Source organism: Mercenaria mercenaria, unplaced genomic scaffold (assembly GCF_021730395.1).
Source record: "Mercenaria mercenaria strain notata unplaced genomic scaffold, MADL_Memer_1 contig_677, whole genome shotgun sequence".
NCBI lineage: Eukaryota > Metazoa > Mollusca > Bivalvia > Venerida > Veneridae > Mercenaria > Mercenaria mercenaria.
Window position 1 is genome coordinate 53,170 of NW_026463567.1, and position 15,647 is coordinate 68,816.

Here is a 15,647-nt window from a genome sequence, read left to right on the forward strand (position 1 = left end):
TTCTGCTTCCTGATTTCACGATTTCTACTTCAAGAATTCATTATTTCACGAAAAAAACTTCTCAATTTCTTGATTTCGTGATTTCCACTTCACGAATTCACTATTTCACGATTTCACCATTAAATTCACGATTTCATAATTTCTTGATTTCACTGATTCCATTTGGCCAATCCATTCCGTTACTCTCCGCTCAATGTAGTGTATATGTAATGAATGGTCTGGGCTACGGATGAGTTTATACTCCTGCATGCGTCTGTGTGGAGGCTGGGGAGGGATATGGTGCCTGTACAAACACAGTATTGGGTACTTCCAGCACTAAAACATGTATGAACAATATCAGATTCCCAAGTAGCTTTACAGTTTTAGACAATTAAAAAATATATAAGTATGTTTTCTATACCCCCGTCATTTTTGGCGACGGAGCATTAAGCCCTGCAGTTGTCCGGCTGTCATTCCGATATTTTGGAATCCGTCTTTCCGTCCATAGACACATTGGTTTCCGTTCATTTAAAAGAGAATGCTTGCATGGATTGAATTTATATTTTATATGTATATCCTTTCCACGCCTGTATTGTAGTAAAACCTCTAAGCCCTTTTTTTACGTTTTAAACGGCCCTTGTGGTAAGGCCATTCTCTTGATCAACTCAGTTTGCATACCATTTACGCAGCAGGTGGCAATAACTTACATATAAATAAGATGTGTCGCTTTTCATTTAATAGAAGAAAAATTGGGAGCTTACTAAAACCAAAAACAAGGACTTGAACAATTTTACACTTAAAGAAATAATGCATTCTAATAGTATTGTTTTTAAGTCTATTTCCTCATCAGTTGAGTCATTTTCGGCCAGCTTCCACTTTCAGTACCTAAACATGGTTGTACAAATATATAACACGCAATCTTACATGAAGCAAATATCAACTTCGGTTTTCTATGTCATACAAAAGTCATGTGGATAATACAGTCGCAAAAAATTGAAATTGTACGGAAATTATGAAATCGAGAAATCGTGAATTCTTGAAATAGAAATCTTGAATTCGTAAAATCCTGAATTTATGAAATTGTGAATTCGTGAAATCGTAATTTTGTGAAAACGAAATTGTGAAATTGTGAAATCGTGAATTCGTGAAGTTGAAATCGTGAAATCGAGAAATCGCGAATTCGTCAAATCGTGAAGTTCTATCATGAAATCGTAAATTCGTAAAATCGTGAATTCGCGAATTCATGATGTAGAATTCGTGAAATCAGGAAGCAGAAATCGTGAATTTGTGAATTTATGAAGTCGTGAAATCATGAAGCAGAAAGCGTGAAATAATGAAGTTGAAATGTCACCACGGGTCTTTCGTAATTTATCTTACATTGTCTCAGTATTCTATATTCGCCATTTTTACATAAAAGCGCACCTTTTTAGTTTGTGCATGTTATATCCAATTATAATGATGTTATTTTATGAAATATATCAAGAAATTATGTTGATTTTGTTTGTACTTTTTTATAATACTATGATGTGTTCTTGCAAATCAAAACGGTATATTATATCCTATATCGGTAATACGTTTACATGTCCAAATAATGGATCCCAAACCAGAGTAATTTCATCGTTATGTTGTTGAACTTGAAAATTTATAGGTTTTCAACATTGTATTTTGTATAAGTATGGAGTTGCAAAAAGGCTTTGCATAGTATACTTTCAATAATAAATCATTTAAAATTATTTTGCCGCTTGTTTTATGAAACAGAAACATGTCCAGTGAAGTCTTTGGTTCGTTATGCGTTTTCCGCTTTGATCATTTACATAAGTTTTATGTTCAATAGAATGTATCTGCATAGAAATATCCATCCTCATTCATGGTATTTAAATTCATTGATATATAAACTGTATGAAAAAAAAAAAAAAAAAAAAAAAAAAAAAACAGATCTTTTTTAATCTTCTTAATTTTCTTCTTGGTTATATAAGATCACAGAAAAGCTGACGTGTCCCTAACATGATTTTTAGAATAAGCTGGTTTGGTAACTCAGTAGAGTAATTTGAACCAGACTTTAAGTCAGAAAAGTATCGCTTTAATCTTAACCAATTGTTTGGAATGCCGGGTCTTATTCTATCTGTAGTGTCCGTGACGCTGTGGTGTCGTGACAAAGTATTTTTTTTTCCTGTCTGGTTTTATGATATATTTTTCTAAATGTTGTTTTACCTTATTCATCATTGTTTTAATCACTTTTCACCTTATATTATACAGATTTGTTAATGCTTTGATAATAAAACAAACGTCTTTCTTAAAAAAATAATCACAATGTAAAGATTCATCTGGAATTGAAAATATGGTTAAAAAAATGTTCTCAAATGCAAAACTCCAAATATAATGATTTTCACTTGAAACTCCTTTGAGAAACGGGAACTGCTTTCATTTTATCTCAGGGAGAAATATTGCTAGTGTTACGGACACTGCAAATTGGTCATTTTGAAGTATGAAGATGGTGCACCAAATTAAGTCATTAACAGATCCTCTGGTTCCCTATATCAGATTGAGATTGCTGGTATTGCAGTATGAAAGTATACAAAAAATACTTCAGATGTGGATTAGGTGACCTGGTAGCATCGTTGATGGTGTTTCTCTGCCTCAGATTCAAGTTCTTTTTTTTTCTTTTTCTGTCAAGAACTTTGTTTTGCTCAACATGTGACATTTCACACCGAATACTGGGCGGTGGTTGTTCATTGTGCTTTGAGATTTTAATTTTGGTCTCTTTCCAGTTGGTAGGACATGCAGTTGTGTATTTTACAGTTCGTGTATGCGAACAGGTTCAAAGGTAAACGGTAGAAGGTGACAACTGAACTTTTTGGTCAAAAATGACATTTTGCGTTTTTTAAACATGCTTGATGTCCTTTATATCCGGTAAAATGTTTGGTTTATATTCCATCCTTTTATGGGCAAATATGAAAAAATATACTGTGCCAACTTTCTATCAGTATTTAGAACCTTTTGCTAGTAGCAACAAGCTAAACAAGAGCGGTCGGAGGGCAACAACGCTCGACTATTCAACAGCCTTGTCAATTGAATGAATACAAGGGTCCTAAAAGGAGCATTATCTTGTATAAATGCAAAACAGTGTTATGGAGCCTGAACAGTGCATATCAGCTTTAGACAGTGGATAAGTGTATAAAGTTTCAATCCGTTCCAATTAGTGACTACTGAAATACCAGCTTACATACGAAACCTTAACCAAAAAGTCGAGGTCTCAGTTGGAAAAGGGGCAATATTTGTAAAAATGCAAATTAGATTCATGGGACCTAAGCATTTCATCTCAGATCATGAGTGTTAACAAGTATGTGAAATTTCAATCCATTCTTATAAGTGGATACTGAGATACAAGCTTACATACGAAAATTTAACCAAAAATGAGTGGAAAAAGGGGCATAATTAAAAAAAAAGAAGAGTAAAGTTATAGGACCTGCTTAATGCATGTCAGATCATGACAGTGAACACGTGAGTGAAGTTTCAATTCATTCCCATTAGGGAGTACTGTGATACAGCTTACATACAAAACCTACCAAAAATTTCTAGGTCGAAAAAGGGGCAAGATTTTGTAAAAAAATGCAAAAGAGAGTTATGGAATCAGTACAATGTACGTAAGTTTATCAAAGTTAACAAGTGTGTGAAGTTTCAGTTCATTTAAAGAAGTGGTTACTGAGATACCAGCTTACATACAAAAAATTAATCAAATTGGGACACGGACGCCGACGCCGACGCACGGGCGAGTCCAATAGATTTACTATTATTTGAACAGTCGAGCTAAAAGTTAGATTAAGAAAACAATCTCAAACACTTACCTCTTTACAGTTTATCACAGAAAAGAAAGGGTTTGCAGGAATTATTTTGACAACACTAAAAATTTCCAGAAATAGAGTTGAAAATGCAATGAAACAAAACAGGTCTGGAATGTTTGCCGTTTCTGGGACGGATAACAGAGGGACTGCACCACCTCCAAGTAAGACATCTGTAAGTGACAGAGCGTTGGTCAAACAACACATTGATAGTTTTACAACGGTAGACTCGCACTGCTCCAGAAAAGACACAAACAGGATGTAACTGCCACAAGATCTTTGTATAAGAATGTACTCGCCCTTTGCTGAAGAATGAAGAGACGCAGAAGTCATTTTGTAACAGAGGCAGTGTAAAGAAGTATATTTTGTAACGAGTACAACTTTTCCCTTTCCTATTCCAAAAAGGACCCGTGTCGTATTTTAACTAGTATTAAAATGTGAAGGCTGAATGTACTTTAGATAACTAAACATAATCACCAAGCTCACCAAGAGAGAAAACAAAAGCCAGACAAAAAAAACGAAAAAAAAAACCGATATTGTGAAGATAAAAACAAGTAATAGCCATAAATTTTATAAATCAACATTCGACCTGCAATAAGTCTAAACAATTCCTTAAAGTTTGATTGGGGAGCTGTATTACAAACGAAAAAAAAAAACAAACAAAAAACACACACTCTTACATTCTATGATTTAGGTAATGAAAATTGTAAGTGTTATTTCTGGGATTAGACTCACAGAAAAGAAGAGCCTTGTGAGGTCGAAACGTACTTATGATAAAACTAATAAGTTCTATTGCAAGATAAACGTATGCAGTTGAAAACACTTTCAGCGACACTTGCGGAGGGTAAAACCGAAATCAGTATGTGGGCAGCTGCTTGGTTTACTGTATTCAGGAAATTCAAAATCTCAAAACCATTAATTCTAGGTTCTTGGAAAATGGTTAGTCTGAAATGAAATGTGACTCAATTCATGCTTCGATTGAACCTGCCAAATAATAACAAAAGTATATGTTCCATCACAACGGAAACAGTAGTAACTTTGGCGAGCCATATCACGTTGTTCCATTGAAATGTGAAGATTTTCTAGACTGTAAAACATACAAGGACCAGAACTTACAGAATGAAAAATGATCTAAAGTTAAGTGGTTAAATATGAAATGGATACACGTGCGCGAAAACCGCCCTAGTTGCATCTTTGTGTGCTACGAGTTTGAGCTGAGCTATAGAAAAGAGATATAAGTGGTTTCCAAAATGGATAAAATTTGTTTAGACACTCTTCTTATACTCTATAATTTCACAACAGAATGTTTAATGGTCATTACATACAAGCGAAACAAAATAGAAGCTCATTTCTTTCGGAAAAAAAAATGTTAGATTTTCAAAATGTTCTTTTTTGCGATTTTCTCAAAATGTTAATGATGTAAGTTGGCACCTTTTACCTTAGAACCCTCGACGTAACATAGCGAAATTGTGCTACTTTTTTTCAACAGACCCCTATGTTATAAACATCACCATATCTTAAAAGGTTGAAGAGGTACGACAAAAACATTTTAAATTCTGTTACAGTGGTCATTATGCTCAAATTTAAAAATATTATCATGGTCATTTTCAAACGTTTAATTTTACTTGTTAAATGCAACATTCTTGTGCACTCTATTGTGAAAATGGCGCTTGCAGATATACTCCACATAATTGATGCTATCGTCAGCCTTTCAGAAAAATCATACGTAAACTTCCCTATTCAACATCCGGCCTAGAGGTCACAGCAGTGTGCATTTCTTAGGCGAAATGTAAACAAACAAAAGCAGAATGCAAACTATTCACAGTGTTATAAAAATCAACTCGTAATGATGAATGACATTAATCTTAGATATGTTTTCAATTCGAAGTCATACATCTGTTCTGTTTATTTCATTTTGCTGCATATACAAATTTTAGCGTACACGTGTAGCAAAATGACAACTGACATACATTTTCACATCAGTCAGTCAGAATAGGAGTATTGTAGACCGGAAATTCACCAGGGCAGTTCAAGTTTTATTTTGTGTAGCGTTGGAAAAACTATAAACTACGCGTTGTTTCTCTAAGATAAGTAATATTGAAGAAAAGGTAATTGAAGATAAATTACCACTTGCTCAAAATCCTCAGTACACATTTACCGAACAGCGTGTTTTAGGCATGAAATGCGCGATTGAAACGGGTTTGTTTTTTTTCCAGTTCATGAGTATGATTCATATAGAATACTTAGGGGTAGGGTAAAACAAGCACAGTGGCATTTTCTTTTAGGTCTGGTGCCAGTGGTACAAATCTCCATTTCAATTCTCAAATTGCCTCTTATTTGTAAATTTGAAGTTTGGCCCTGGACAATTTCACACTAGCAGCTGAAAATGGCTCACTACCTCCTAAGAGAGACAAAACAGATGAACATAGTATGATATCTGATGTTTTTGTCGTAATATTATCGATTTACTAGTGACAAAATATCAGGAAAGAAGCTTCTTTTAAGACAGATCCTTACAAAACACATTCATTTCAGACAAGCTAGATTCTAAGATGTACATGCAATACGTATAGAAGTTCCAGAAAGAAGCGATCAATGCATTACTGATTCGGAGGAAACAGTGCGGAAAGTATCATGAAGCCCGTTCTGTAGTTCAAGCCGCAATTGTGCTCTTAAAAATTTAACTGTTTTTTATAGAAATCAATGAATTTCAGTTCAAATGACTTATGTGACTTCATTATTGCCGCAGTAAGCATCTGTTTAATCGAACTGGTATTATAACAGACATAGCTAAAAGTATACCAACTAGGAAAACGAATGGCAAATCTGACGCTCATGCCTGAATTGTGGTTATACCCCCTCAATTGCTGCTCTTAAAATTTCGCATTATGTTTCAAAATAAACTTCTACCATCATAATTCTTTATAATTTATATCAAAAATCATCTCAAGCATCAAATAAATTTAAAAAACACACGCAGAGGAAATTACAAACACCTATGTTTGCTCCTTATGAGGCTGTAAACAGTCTTCAGAACTTCTAAAACTACAATCGTGTAGCGGGGAGCGGTGGTCTAGCGGATAACGTGTCGCCCGCTCAATCAAGGAGTCGTTGAACCCCACTGGGGTCACGACCATGACATTTTATATGACACCAGTACTTGGTTTTCAAGAAAGCGGGCTCGAGCGTGATTCCAATAAACTGTAAGCTTTCATCATAGTCGAGCTAAAAGTAAGCAGTTCAAACAAACCGCTTACTTGACCATTAAAGCCTAATACAATTGTCTGTAACATATTGCAATATTAACATTACTGTATTTATGGCATCACAAACAATCCGTAATACATTTGTTATATCTACTTTTCCGTTTATAAAACCTTAATTTCTTGATATCTCAGTCGCGAGATTTGATGACGAGAAAAGCTAAATTTGCATAAGTGTTTGTATTTTTATTATAGGCCAAGGTTTCATTTAATCAAGTTATCGTACCGGCTGCTTTTTATTAATGAATGTCATAAATAGGTCTTGTTTCATCAAAGGATATCAATACTTAAGTCCCTTTTTGGAGCTGTTAACACTTAGCAATTATTGTTAAAAGATATTTGATTAAATGAGATTGAAATAGCCTTTATACACAAGACCTACCAGGTAATGATATAAAAGTTCAATATGAAATGCCTCTGTATGAAATATATGGCATAAAATATCATTTCGAATGACAGCTATAAAGCAAAACAGATATCTAATTAATACAGATATGTTTCACTTTGAATTCAAGAGCTTAAATGAAAGTGTTCTTAAAGATACTAGGAGTATTTGGCTGAAGGCTTGGGGAGAAGTCTCCACGTTTTATAAAGGCAGACGCTATTATATCATTATCTGAGAGATCTGAAACAAATAAGAAATACGCATGCTGTAACAGTATTTAATATTAGACAAATAACAAAGCTTGATTGATGAAGGTGCAAACAGTATATTAGGCAATACTAATTCAATCTACAGACTATAAATTCATTTTGCCTTGAACATATCGCTTTCAATGAAGATTTTCCAGTTTATTTCATTGTCATGAAGTATATTTGTATCAGATTTCATGTGTTATTTCTTGGAAAAGCTGTACTTTTACTTTCTAAATTTCTTATATTGCTGTTTGTGTTTCAATAAAAAAATTGGTTTACATGTCTTTTTTTCATATCCGTATTTGCTGTTTTTGTCATTATCATAAGTATTTCATTACAGAAGGGACTTTTGCTACTAACTGTCACTCCTACTTTATATATGATAATTGACTCAGTAATGTCTTAAACATGTATTTGGCGATGCATCAAATAATAACCATATTTCATTATTCAAAAATTGGTTCTATGATAACAGATACATTATCTTAATTTGCACTTGTATAAAATCAATACTTGACTAAATCTACATATAAACAGCATATAAACACGCCGTTGTCATGCAAATATTAATCTGTGTGTCTCAGTAAGGAATAATTGCTTATTTGAAAGCTAGATTACATAGTTTAGTTTGTTTATTGAAAAATGGGAGTCATTTTGAAAATCAGGATGGCAACTTACTGATATATTTTTGCCACTGGAATACTCCATCGATTATTCGTAAACTACTTTTTCGATCTTCTCAGATCGTTCAGCACGACTTTTATGTCGTGTTACTGGTACTGTTTAGTTTCTCAGCATGAACATTTCGGCCTGGGTGGTTCCAATACCCCCGCTTTCATAGCTTTGGGTATTGTTTAATCACCCCTTGGATATGGTGCCTGCTTTTTAATTTTGACTTTTGGCAATTCCTGTGATATGCAGGCTCCATAACCTCGGATCCCCTTTCTAAATTCCAGTTTGTTTAGTTCTGCTCATTGTTTTCTCGTTTAGGGCAAAACCATTATTTTAACTGGGGACCATATGGCGCTTTTCATTGAATTACACACTAGTGTAGCATTGAAGGTTCCATGTGCATCGCCGTATGAACACATCTGCGGATGTCGTAAATGTTGAGTTCTGCTCAACCCGGGGCTAGAGAGCGTGGACGGTAGCATGCATTTCCATTACCGTCCATGAACAGGCTCAATCAAACCGAGCCTGCAGCATTTTCGTTTTTGTTGTGTTGAGCGACCTGTGGAGTTTCCACTTTTTCTATTTTAAACTAGACACTTTTCAAAATATAGGGAAACAATCAACACACTAAAATTCGCCTTAGACTATATAATTGGAATGATAACATTAACGAAATTCGATCCGAATCTGATATATTTATAGGTTTACTATGTAAATGGTCTTACGTATGGAACATTGCATTGTATCTTCAGATATACATGTAGAGTGGTATCACATCCGCTGCAATTTGACAGGTCTTGTATATGTAGTAAAGAAGTAAATGTATTCTATGAACTTGAACAGTAAACAAAATTTACAATGATTATGAATTATTTCTTTTTTTATTTGGGCTACGGAAACGACAACCAATGTAGGCAATCAAAATTATTTCAACATCTTACGTGTGCTTATTTGGAATTGTTCCACTGTGCCTCAACTACAGAACTAATAAAAAAATTAGCATTATACTACATTTTAATCTCTGATTCTTCATGTGCCTTTATGTTCTTACAAGAAAAACGTAAACGTCAATTGTTGATGGATGAAGGAGGAAAATGCTGGTTAAATTACATATATTCACAAGTTTTCTTTTACATATGAAAATAATGGGAAAGTGTTATTTTTCTTAAAACGTAAAATCATGTAGTCATTTATATCTAAAATTCTAAATATTGTATTTTGTTCTCACTTTAAAGTATGTGTCATAAAAGGAAAAGTTGAAACTATCAATGAAATTTCTAAGTCCGCGATCGACCTGGAAGTTTTTAGTGTCAGTTCGGTACTTTTCCGATATGGTTCCTTAAATCTGTGCGTACTTAAGTATCTACACATTAAGATATTAGCTGCAGACGAACCTTTTCTAGCATATTTACTGCCGTTTATTTGAAAGTAAGCTGCTAATCCGGAACTTCAGATTCAGGTATATAGTTTTCTCCTCACTACATTTAAAGCTGTGTCTTTATGTTTCTATCAAAAAAAAAAAATCAGTTTTCACGTTTTCAAGAATGAAGAAAGAAAAGAATACTCCGAACATACATACATATATCATCTTTATTAAAATGTATCAACAGCATAATCATTATGCGCACTTTGCAGTAAAATAAGTGCATTTTGAGTCGACTGTTTGAATCAGTACTGATATAAAAATGAGGCATTCATACACAGTCCAATGCCACAAAATAATATTCACTTCATACAGGCATCATTTATCACTACACAACCTATCCTTTCCTGTTAGTTTGTAAACGTCTCAGACACAGTTTAATTAATTATGCAAAATAATCTTATTTTAAGATACAAGTATACAATCTGCCCTAACTGTATTGTAACAAACCTGTTTTATATTGAAAAACAAAATAACAGCGTCAGTTACAGACCCCTTTCAAAATCTAAAGGTAAACAAGGCAGTTATACACACGTTAATATACATTTTTCTAGCAATTTAATCAATACCTCATTTTACAATTAATACTAAAAATCAAAGAAAGCGGATAATTACTTCAATAGTTACGCTTAGATGAATAAACATATTTCCACTGAATATCGCAAATCGGCTAAAAACGTATTGCGCAAGATCGATATAAGTACATCCAATTTCCACATGTATACCCTATCTCTCTTTAGGAATGTATAGACTATTCCTATGATTAATAATGAAATCCTCGAACCCCAACAGAAGCCGATACATTATTGAAAACACAGCACAATTTTGCATTCACCTTTATCTTCTTTTTAAGCTTAAATGCATTATTTTAAATATTCTCGTTGGTATCGGCATTTTCTATATTCGTAGATTACTGGTTTTCATTTGACTTCATTCGTTTATCTCTCCCTTTTTAGCGGTTTAGTATATTCCTATTCCTACAATTAAAACAACACTTTCAAAACCCTACAACAGGCCGTAATAACAGTAATAACACAACGCAATACAGAATTCGATTTTGATACTTTTATCTTCCGTGCCTTATTTTCAATGTTAATTTTGATTTCACCAGTCTTTGCAAAAGAATGAGTGTTGCTGATTGCCGTATGATACTATAGCGTTTTGTTCGTGTTTAACCTCTTTACCTGCTTTTTAAGGTAAATTGATCAAGAAGCTGATAATATATATATATGCGTAACATCCATTTGACGACCTTGCTTCATTAATCAAAGTTATACAAAACATGTTATCAGACTTCATATTGATTCTGAATCCGATCATAAACGAAACTTTCTAAAATCATCTTTCGTAAATAAAGGAATCGAGTTTATTGATTTACATAGGATTTTGAGAGACCAATCAGTAGATAACTGTATTCCTAAATGTTTCAAGAATACAGAAATACCTATTATCTGTTACAAATATAATAAACCAGTTAAAAACGTTCTATTTAATTACAATTAAATTGTCTCGAATTTAGATATAGAACTTAATGTTCCAAATAGTTGTAACTGTACAGAATCTCTATACACTGTTACCAACCAGCTTGCCATAATTATCATAACGGGTAATTTTAAGATTTTTAATAATAAAAGAATTAGAAATATTTTTTCCAAAGGTCCAAAATATACAATTCCCTCGTCCATTTACTTTGAGATATGTCTCTCTGAAATAACCAATAACGGAGGAGAAATATTTCAAATAAGCTTAGCTTTCTACTCAATCCTTCATGCCTTTATAATGTAGCGTTCCATAATGTAATTGTGTAATTGTTTATATATATGAATAAGATATTGTAAATTGGTAACATCTGGATGTGCAGTTTTTTTTCTAATATCCACAGGTACAATTATTCGGAAACTTCAAGATTAACTGTCTAACTTTCAAAGATATATTTATCTTCAATTTGTTAGAAAGCACAAATTCAAGAAATTGAACATAATCAGTTTTGAGTATAATGTTCCAAGTAAGTAGTGCAGCTGAAGTTTTATGATCTATTGATGACTATATTAAAAATGGTGTCTATATAAGAAAAAGGAAAATGCAGATCAGAACGCTCTTACTGAATAGAAAAAGAATAAATTTAAAATCATTAAAACTCGAGTTAAATATTATGAATCAAAGTCTTCCTTTTTACCACCTAAACCCAAGTTTTCACTTCGAAGTTTAAAGAAAGCTTTATCCAAGGTACATACGAAGTTTGTTTTCACTCATGCTGACAAAGCTTCTAATATTGTTATTATTATATGTCGCATTTATTACACACAAGTATTACAAAATGAACTGAAACATACGAAAACTTACCAGATATCACAACTAGATGACTAAACTATTGCAAAAAGTCATGCAAATCATTGTATAATTCGTTGTTTAAATTTTAATGTCGCAATTGACGACAGTTAAATGAAGCTCCCTACTCTTTATTGGATCTCTAAACTCTAAACAAAACTCCATATAAAGCTCGATTTATTGCAAATTCAACCTCTTGCACTACAAAAAAAAAAAAACATTTTTGTACTTTTGACGTTTTGTCTTACTACAATTAAAGACCACGTACAGAAGTATTGCTCCAAGGTTTATGGGAACTAGGGTGTTAATCTGTTTTGGTCCATCAAGAACTCTGGAGATGTTATCAAAAAGCTAAACAACAAACACTTCAAATGTTCGCAGATACGTATTTACGATTTTTCTAATCTTTACACTAATTTACCACATAATCTTATTACAGACAAACTAGTAGCTCTAATTGAGGAAACATTTGCAAGAGAAGACGTTAATTAACTAGAGAATTATTTTCTAACCGTGGTGCATTTAGGAGATAATTACTATCCCTATGGGAACCAACTGCGCCCCCTCATTGCTGATTTATACTTATATTGTTATGAACGCTTAGTTTATCGACTGAGACACAATTTGAAATTATTGAAGCTTTTAATGGAAACTAAAGGTATCTTGATGATATTTTAAATATGGACAACCAATATTTTTCAGAAATGGTGAAATATATTTACCCTAAAGAATTTGAGCTTAACAAGGCTAATACTTCAGATTTAAAAAGCGTCATTTCTTAAAATTTAAGAATTGTGAATAATAATCTAGAAACGAAAATGTATGATGGAAGCCACGATTTTAATTTTAATATTGTCAACTTTCCCCATCTTGACGGAGATGTCCCACGAGCAACATCATACGGTGTCTGTATTTCACAGCTTATTCGTTTTGCAAGAGCTTGCTCACAGAGAGATGATTTTAATGACAGAAATCTTCATATTACCAAGAAATTGTTGCACCAGGGTTACCGTTATCATAAGCTACGGACAGCTTTAAGTAAATTTTACTACAGATCATCTGAACTGTTAAAATAATACAATACGACCCTTAAAACACTTTTAAAACTTGGACTTACACACTCGGAATACTATGGAGATGTAGTTAATAGAATTCGGAAAATGAAACATACTCCTTATTTTAATCAAATTTTTGTAAAATTGGTTAAAAAGTTTATCAAAAGAGGACACAATGCGAAAATCGTGAAGCACAGTGCATGTCTACGCTTTCCTTTTTGATGGTACGATGACTAATAAAGTGTAGGACTCAATGATGTATTTCTCCAAAATCCTACACACAACGAACGGAGCGAATTTGATTTTTTTCTTACAGTTTTCTTAGTCGTGCCCTTAAAATAGGGTAAATGCGAGGTTGGCATGCCCTAAACGCGTTTAAATCCCCAGTTTCCTTTATTTAGGTTACTGACCGTTCCAAGGCGGTGCCCCTATTTCAACTGGTTGTTTTGTCTGTCTTGTATTGTATGTTGCGTATGCTTTCTTGTTTGTTGCAAGCGTTTTTCCTCCGCCCAACTCCCCCTATTGTCCTCGCGTTTCCCTTGCATTTACGCTACGTTTTACAACCCCTCCCCTTTCTTTTTAGTAAGTTTTCGTGGCTTTGTTTTTGCAGCCGGATCCCAAGACGGTATTTGATTGTTTTTCCTACTTGTGTGGGTGCGTGTGTATGCTTGTTAGTCTATAACGGTGCCCTACTTTTTTCTTATGTGTTGCTTGTTCGTTTTTCTGTTATTTAGTTGATCGGTTGATCGTAGTTGTGTGTTTATCTATGGTACATGAGTGTCTGCGAAATGATGGTTTACAATGTAGTGCGAATGTTTTTAATGATCATGACATTCCCTTGTATATTTATCCTTGTTCAACTTTCTCCTTCGGATCCCGCCATCCCCCCCATCCCGACCCCTCGCCTCTTACCATTTCCTTCCCCTTCATCAATATTTAGCATAAATTAATATGTATTTGTTGGATGTTTGAAGCAACACGTCTGAAATATTTTCCATAAAAGCCTGTTTTTGTTGTGGGCCTACTATGTAAATGCTTGGCTCCGGGGCTATGTTTTTCGGTGTTCTGTGCTTCCGAGAAATCTACCCTTACCTATTATCTTTTGAATGATACATTTTCTAAACAAATCAGATTTCTTTCTGGATATGAATATTTTTATAGATTTAAGACTCTTTTTTAATTATCATCGACATTATTCAATTTATCAGAATCCTCACAAAAAAGGCAGACTTTATTCAGGGCCAACGTTTCGATTAAGAACTAAAATATAGTAAACAAATTCTAGAATTTAAGGCAGTTCATCATTGTTCCTATGTAGACACTTTTTTAAACATCACATTCTACATTTTATTTTCCAACTGTTCCCAAAGCAAAAAACACTGGCTAACAAATTAAACGCGCTCTATTTATATAAGATCACAATTTCAAAACATATCACGTGTGGCTCTTATGGTCACTGGCACCAGACAAGAAAAAAGTACCCCACGATACATGTTAAACCCTATGGGTTTTAAACAAGAACCATGGTCATGAACAGGAGAATGCACTAACCAGTTCCAATTGTACGGTTCTCACCTAAAACATTTACTTCGATGTTTGGGTATCAAGCATATGGAATAAATGATAATTCATCATTAGTCACATTGTCAAAATATGTCATATTACTGATATACTTCACCTTTTATTTTTCATCAACGTTACAGAAAATCTTGCGTAAACTTCCATCATGTACATGATGTCTAGAAGTCACAGTTTTTGGGAACATGCTAGGAGGAATGTAAACAAACAAAACCAGAAAACAAAAACAAAGGAAAAACGAAAGAAAGAAAAAGCAGAGTAATGGAATTAACCTCAAAATGATGAATGAAAGTCATTCTTTAGTACACATTTGTATTGTTTATTTAACTTACATTGTACATTTATGCTGCATATACATTTTTTACCGTGCACATGTTGTAAAAGGACGACTGCATGCAATTTCACGAAAATACTGTAACAAAAGTTTATGGTACATGTTTTCATACAAAAGTAAATGAACGAAGAAATACCAACTGCTATTTGTTATATATCCGTAAGTGCTATGTAAATGTTCCACGCTAACAACAACATGTATTAAGTGAAACAATGACATATCTCAAAGAAAAAAAGTATAATAGTAAATCCAACTAATTAGAATAAATGCTTCAGGGATTTTTTTTTCAGATGCCTTCGTATGAGAAATCAAAATGACCAAAGAAAAGTCATTACATCGTTGACATTTTATGTGTATCCAACGATCCAAATAAACGACAATGTTTTATATGTTCACTACTCTCCCCATAGAAGCGAACTGAAACCAAATAAAAAATGTTGAAGTTTGAGTTTGTTAAAAAAGGTCAAATGTGCTACACCCAACCAGGTTCATTAGCACCAATTTAGCGTTCTTCTGTTACAAAATTACACAAAGCACTGA